The sequence below is a fragment of the Micromys minutus genome, assembly GCF_963924665.1.
Source record: "Micromys minutus genome assembly, chromosome: 6".
Classification (NCBI taxonomy): domain Eukaryota; kingdom Metazoa; phylum Chordata; class Mammalia; order Rodentia; family Muridae; genus Micromys; species Micromys minutus.
In genome coordinates, this window is record NC_137975.1 from 28,347,263 (window position 1) to 28,355,362 (window position 8,100).

The following is an 8,100-nucleotide window of genomic DNA, read 5'->3' on the forward strand; positions in this document are numbered from 1 at the left end:
AGCACAGTGTGGCCATCAGCAGTGAGTGACAGTTCCTGGTGTCCCTTATTGTCACCAAAACTGTGAGGTTATTATTGTTGTCCTTGTTTGCTTTCACCCTCCTAACAGGTATACAGTCAGCACCTCATTGTTGCTGTGGTATGACAGCATCAATGTCAGTCTTGAACAGTTTTTCTTATCCATGTATATCGATGGGTATAGATACTTTTTGAAGTATCTGTTCAGATTTTTTACCTACTTTTGTATTGTTGAATTTTAAATTATTTTGTACATTTTAGCTATAAGTTGCCTAACACATGAATGTTTTGCAGGTATTTTTATGTAACCTGTGTTTGCCTTTCTATTCCTCTAAGAATGCACTAAACACAACAGATGTTTTCAGTTTTAATAAATAAAAGATTGTCAAACTCATTGGATTGAGCAATGTCCTCTGGATTGCTTTCTTTTGTTACATTTCAGGCTTCTCCTATGATATTTAGTAAAAGTGGTAAGAAATATTGTTACGTAGTTTTCAGACCTAGGAGGGAGGCACACGAACATTAAACAGAATGTTAAGCCAGAAGCCTTCTTTATGGTGACTTAAAGAGTGATTTGAGAATTTGATAAACATGTATAATATGTTTTAATCAAACTTAACCCCATGATATTCCTCTCATTCAACTTTTCCTCTATTTTCCCACAATGTTTTATTCTCAACTTCATGTGCTCTTTTAACAAGTGCACAGAGTCTACTCAGTGTTGCCTGCATGTGCATGGGTGTAGGGCCATGTTCTGGAGCATGAGTAACTTCTTAGGGGACACATCTCTAAAGAAAACTGATTTTTTTCCTATTCCAGTGACCATCAGTTGCCAATAGCTCCTCAGCCATGGGCGGCCTCCTGAGCTCCACAATCCAGGATGGAGTTTTGTTGGCTTGAACTTATGTAGAAGACCATAGCTGCTATGAGTTTGCATGTAAGAGAGCCCTGTCATGTGCAGCAAATATTGTTTCATTGCAGACTTTTACTACTTCTGAATCTTATATATTTTCTGTTCTTTTTCTTGATTATTTCTCAGAACTTGATGGTTAAAAATCCTATACCTGAAACAGAACAGACTTCAGTGATAAGGTATGAAGGGCTCGAGCTTGAGCTGACTCAGAAGTTTCATCCCTATTGGCTAGCTTCCATAGTGTTGGATAGACGTTTTATCCTTATTGGCTAGCTTCCATAGTGTTGGATAGAAGTTTCAACCTTATTGGCTAGCTTCCATAGTGTTGGATGGTTCTATGAATACTCTCAGGGGGAAAAGGAATGAACAGTCATACACAGTCGTGACCCTGTAAGCTACAATACTGACTGGAATTGGGCAAGATATGTCCATTGGGCAATTGTGTAGTGAATGTTCTGGGAGTAACCAACTATTTTATTTCCTGATTTAAAGCCCATTCCACTAGATAGAATGCATGCGGGTTCTGTACTCTTAACTGGGAGGAAAGGCTGTGGCCACCTGTCCTAATACAGAATAACGCAATAATAATTATTCTGTTAAGTGGATATAATAATATGTGCCCATGTTCTTATCTTTATACACACGGGTTAGTGTGTCTCTCATTAGATAAGGCTCTGTTCGAAGTCGATAGTGATTAATACAGAAGTGTACAACTGTCAAGAATAAAGGCTGTGGTGTGCTGTTATAAATGGGAAATCTCTCTGTATCACCTCTCCTCCACACAAGGGAGTTCATTTTTGGGGAATGGGGTGGGGTGGAGGTAGATGTTCTTTAGAATGATGAGGGAACTTTTTTTTCTATATCTGAACTAATTGTGTGTGTGTGTGTGCGTGTACTCAATTGTGGAAGCCATAGGACAATTTCTATTGTCATTCTTCGGCCATTATCCACTTTTTGTTAATTTTTAAAAAGTATTTTAATTTTTAATTATGTATACATGCATACATACATACATATATACATACATGTGCTCTGGTAGGTGGTAGTATGTGTGCTTAGCTGCGTAATGACAGTAATCATACCTGTAATTAGGTGATTGTGGGTAACTGAGCCCTGATCTTCTGAATGGCCAGTATACACGCTCACCCAGGGAGCCATCTCTCCAGCCCCTGCACTGTTTGCTTTCTAGAGAGATGTCTTTCTTCCTGGCTTAGGGTTTGTCAAGTATGCTACTCTGGCTTGGCAGCAATCCCTAGAAATCAGTACTTTCTTGCCTCTTCAATGTATGGTTTACTTACTATTGTGACTCCCTGCCCCCCTTGACTTATTTATTTATTTATTTATTTATTTATTTATTTATTTTTAAATAGATTTACTGTTTATTCAATGCTAAATGTTACAAATTTCGTACACTGTCAGAACCATGCCTGAGGACTCAAAGAAAGAAATGGTGCAATGGAGAGCCTCATCCACCCAGACAGTGTATTAAAACTTGATTCATATGCATTTTGACAATTTTACAATCTTAAAAAAATTACAACAAGACTTGGACCTTACATCTGCTGCAAGTCCTCAGTGTTCCAGTACAGTATGCCATTAAACAAACCCCATCATGTCTCTGTTCACTTCCTAAATCATAACCCTAAACAGAATTTATGTGTGTATGTGTGGGAAGCTGGGGTAAAGCATACTTGAAGGCAAGTTTGTGTCTCAAGGTGTGGGATTACTTGTTAAGGTTTCTGGTGCCCAAACTAAGCCTTCAGTTTAACTAAGAATGTCATGCTTTTAATCACCCAACCTCCTCCTGGCCGGGCTCAGGTCATGCCAACATTATTGCCCTGAAGTGGCATAAAGTCTGGTCAGGAGACCCTGGCCTACTCTTCCTGACTCCCACACTGCCACACTAATCCACTAGACTGCAAGCCATGCTCTCAAGCTGAGAAAACTTCCCTCATTACCTCTTCCACTCCTGTCAGTAGTGAGCAAGTCTGAACTGTGTTTGGCGAAGGGATTCATTTACAAAGAGAAACCCAGATACTGTCATTGATCACATGGTCACATGCCAATAAAGAGTATGTGCACTGAATCATTTGTGGAGACAAGAAAGTGGGTAACTGGCTGACTATTTCATTAAGTGGAGAGAACTTTAGCAGTAACCGCTTCTAAAAGCCAAGTACTACTAGATAGTTAAATTGTAATGACTAACTACAGAAGAGCTACATTACTGGCTATTCCCCTGCCTCTCCAAGTGAATACCACAAACATACTCCCAAGGTGGATGACAAGAGCTGGCTAAACAATGAATGGATTTACAGAATAGCCCATAACCTTCAAATTTGGGGCACATACAGGGATTGATCAGACACCATGCAAGATTCGCAATTTGGTGTTTTGCTCCTATTGCTTTGAACTGTTAAAAGCCAGCCAGGTCAGTGAAACCCTCTCCTGAGCAGACGCCACACACCATCCACGGCAGTTCAGTTTAGACCTGATTAGGAGTCTCGCCCAGCACCGGGAGTGGACTGGGTCTGCAGTCCTTTGTATGTATCAATGGCCAACTGGTTGCACCTAAGGATCGGCAAATTCATAGGTCATTTCCCAATTCTTCCAGACTGTTTCACCACACAATATGCCCTCAAAGAACGTACTCCAAGTCAAAGCAAGGCCTTAACATGGAAAAAGCACTATCCGAATGAAAAAGCATTTAAAGAAACAAGACTAACCCCCCCCCCCCCAACCTGCTCCTTATTTGGTGGACCCGAGTTTGGTCGAATTAAATCCATAGTTACCTCACACAACTAAAAACTTAGATTATATAAATCATAAGCCCCACACCGATGATTCAAACACATATCTGACAGTGTTGTGTTCCAGGAAGTCTAACATAGCCACAGCCTGTAGAGTATTCCTTAGGATGGGGCACAGAACGGGTTATTAGGGTCACTTAACTCTTCATCTTTTACAGTGGATCAGAACCAGATGGCTGATTCCCGAAGTCTTTCTGACAAGAATCCGGTAGAGTTGGTTTCAAGGTTCACATAGACACTAATAGCGGTAACCCTACGTAGAAGTTGTGATCCACAAGAAATCCACAATTAAGTGCAGCAGTTCTGAGGGAGTCAACCTTTCGAAGGTTCAGAATCGGAACATTAAGATGTTTGAAATGACCACCGACTGCAGGCTTGGTTTCATACGCAGAGCAACTCTGGAAACACTGTTGGATCTAATTCACAAATATTTAAGACAATGAAAACACCCCTACCTTAAACACATATGTCAAGCTCAGCTGTGACCCTTGAACTCATAGTGCAACAGGGACTCGAGGTCTTCAGTCAGTCGCCGTAGATCCACAAATCAAAACGCCGAATGGCTGTTCTTGGTGGTTATCTGTGTTCTCCTCTTGGAAGGCTTAGCAAAGCCCTTTCCTTAACTGAACCCTGTGGGACTGTACTTGTGATTTTCAAGCACAGCATGCTGCTTGTCTAGCTGAAGTTTAAGGGCCATGCTTTTTGAAACCTCCTCCCTACCTTTATTTTTGTGCTTTACTACTTCCAAGTTCTTCTCCATTTCTTTATCCTTCCGGCTCTCTACATGCGTGGCAGGGGACTGCAGGGATGGGGACCATGTGTCACTGTATATTTCTGGCAGTCCTTACAGGGTTTTCCTTGGCGTGGTTAGCCTCACCCCAGGAGGCCTATGGGCAGCACTAGGCATTGGTGGCTCTGGGTTTCTGTCACTGTTACTGGAGCAGGAGGCACTTGTAGCAGAGCGGTTTCATTCCAGGGACCTGAAGATTTTTCTGCTCCATTTCCACCGCCACCTTCTTCCCAATTATCTCCTGGATCTTCTCTCTCTTCATTCTCATCAGCTTCCTTTCCACTTATTTTCATTGCCTGAACTCTCAATCTGCTGGAATCAACCTCTCGTTGCTCAAATTCTTTCCACTCGTTTTCATCCTTCATTATGGCCTTGCCGGCCCACAGGCTCCCTCCATTGCCCTTCCCCCCACACCCCCCACACCCCACCCTGCCATATGTTTTCAGGACTGATTGTTTGGCACTGGACAAGCAATGGCTGTGTTCTATACTAGAGAGAGACACCTCTCTGCCCCCAGCTTTACTCAGTTGCCTATAGATATCTTCTGTGAAGAGTTGAGGCCTCAGGTGACCCCCATCCCCTACACTTGATTCAGGTCCTCTGGCTTGTAAGCTACTTGACTGGCAGAGCTATCTCCCCAGCCCCCTTTGATAGTTTTTTTTTTTAAAATAATAAATAAGTGTTGGATATTGTCAAGTTCTTTCTTGTATGCCAGTACATTAATTTTCTTCTTCAGTGTGTTGGTATGATGGATAGCGTTGATTTCTGAACCAGCTTTGTACACCTGAAATGAAATTTTCTTTGTTATACTCTCCAATTCTTACTGACTGTTCAGATAGATGCAATGCTTTGCTGTGAATTCTTAAGTTAATTTTCATGAGAGATGTTGGCCCGGTGCTTCCTTTTCTGTATCTTTGTCTGGTTTTGTTATTTGTCAATGCTGGCTGCATATAATAAGGCAAGGATCAGCTGTAACTGCTTTCAGTGAAGCTCAGAAGTCCCCTTCTTCTGCTGTTTCCCTTGTCTTAAGTCACAAACTTTGCAGCTAGAGTAGAATACTTCTAGAAACCCCCAGAAACATTCATCTAGGAAATAGACAAAAAGAGAAAATACCTTTTTCTCCAATTTTAAAAGAAAAGATATGATCTTTGGAAACAGATTCTGATGGCCCAGACTGAGTTGCCTGCATACTCTAGAACAGTCAGTAAAACAAAGGAATTAAGGATTTTATTAGAGTTGGATTAATGGTGTTGTTTTGAGGATTTTCGGGTGTCTCTACCAGGGAACAGAACTGGAGACAGTAGACAGAGTAATTCCTAGTTCCTAATGTAAGCGTGAGCTTTTACTGAAAAGGTATAGTGGTGAATTTGATACTAACAATGAAATTGCACATAAAAATATTGACTTGTGCCACACTGAGAACCACCTGGACATTAATTTCAATTTAGGGAATGAAATGCATAAAGCTTGGCTGCATCCACTTCTAAATGCTATCAATTGCAGTGTAGGTTAAAAGATTTCAGTAGCTGGGCACTGGTCATGTGCTCCAGTAATCCCAGCACTTGGGAGGCAGAAGACTGGCAGATTTCTGTGAGTTCAAAGCCAATCTGTTCTACAGAGATAGTTTCAGGACAGCCAGGACCACATAGTGAGACCCTGTCTTCAAACACAATAACAACAATAACCAAAGATTTTTGTAAGTTGCAGAAGTCTCGCTCTTCAAGGGGCTATAACAAGCTTGCTTGAAAATTTTAATTGTTATTTAGTACAAGTAGATGTTTATTTATTGAGGACATATCTTCAAAAGATAGGTCAAGTTTTGCCTAATGTAATTCACATTTAAATGTAAATTCACACAGAGCAGTTTTGCTAGAATTTTCTAAGTGTCCTACTTTACTCCATTCCAATGAGAAGAGCTAACTGCTTGTCTGATTTGCATCAATCTTAATTGGCTTTGCTGAAGAAATCAAGTGAAGCCCTGAGGAAATACCATTGTTGACAATGACTCCAGTACCTCCAGGGGTTCTGTGAGAATGTCAAAGCCTTCCCCAAATGAGGCTCCTAGGGGATGGCAAGTTCTGAGTGCAAATGTTGACAGTGGGTGTGTGAAGGAAATATCCACCATAGCATTGTATCCCACGGAGACTGGCTTCCCTGTGGGACTAGCTCTGTGGAGGTTAGGTAAACCCGCCTCCTGTTCAGCTCTATGTAAAATCCCTGCCCCTCTGTTCAACTGTATGTAATAAACATGCTAAGTTTCTGGAGTTCTGAGAGTCAGAGAGGCCAGCCCAAAGAAGTACAGGTTTGCTGTGTCTCTCTGTGTGTCTTTCTTCTTCATTTGCTTATGGCACCAGGTACCAGGAGCCATGCAGAGTGGGACACATTGGGCATCCTTGGGCCTCACATAAGTGAAGTCAAAACTTTGTGTTTAATCCCTTAACATAATGTCTTTTGCATTTCTTTTGTCATCTGCCCCAGTCTTTCATGAGTTTCTCCTGTGAAGGAGTAAAGTACTTTAGTATTCTGTTTGTCTCTCTGCAGCTGGGTCATCAAGTTGCTTCCATTTTGGGATTTTCAAACATTTCTACAAGTTTTTCTGTGAATGTCTGTTGCATTTTCCCAGAAGATGCATCACTGGAGCCTGTAAATTTTTAATTTTATAAATGGGTCCTCTCATGTTTTCAAAGTGGTAGCCTTCCCACTCAAAATAGATGAAACTTGAGTTGCTCCATAAATACCAATATTGTTTTCTACTTATTTACAATTTTGTTTATTATTCTGAAGATCAAACCGTAACTTTGCACATGAGAGGTGAAACTTGGGAGATAGGATGTGTGTTAACATGCCCAGTGCTGATAGTTATTGCCAGTGTTTTAAATTTAGCTATTCTAATGAGTGTGAAGTTCCCCTCAATATGGTATTAATCTGTGCTCCTTATAAGTAGCGTTGTAAGAGCTGTCACAACATCTAGCAGCCCAGCAGCTTCTTTCTGAATTTGTTTCTAGACTTCCCATGAGTATTTATTTTAGAATTAGCTCTGTTGGGGAGCTAATAATATATATATATATATATATATATATATATATATATATATATATATATATGTGTGTGTGTGTGTGTGTGTGTGTGTGTGTGTGTGTGTGTGTGTGTGTGTGTATACATATATATATAGTGTGTGTATGTATGTGTTATATTTTTCTGATGATAAATAAATTCTTCAGGGTTTCATTAATTAAAACATGCCTTTGATTTACATTTCCCATTTAAACTTTTGAGATCCTTCTGGATTACAACATGGGTCATGATACCTGGCTTCACTCTTATTTTTAAATGATTTACAGTTGATTATAGACTGTCCTCTATGCTATGAAAGTTTGTGTTCCTCTGAAATTCATATGTTGAAATGTAACTCCCAGTGTGAAAGGGATTAAGAGAGTATTTGGAGACAGGAACTTTGGGAGTAACCAGCTCAGGACAGTGGAGCCCTTCTGAGATCAGCAGCCATCTGGGAGAAGGGTGGAGAACTGATTTATCATCTTCCTTCCATGTATAAATTCAAGGAGTAGTTGGTCT

General features: G+C 40.6%; 1 pseudogene across 1 annotated transcript; it reads right to left on the reverse strand.

Annotated features, from left to right (window-relative positions):
* Window positions 1–4,356: 4,356 nt before the first annotated feature.
* Window positions 4,357–4,901, reverse strand: LOC308422114 (protein CDV3-like; annotated as a pseudogene). The gene has a single exon. The product of its transcript is annotated as a protein CDV3-like (transcript).
* Window positions 4,902–8,100: the final 3,199 nt, after the last annotated feature.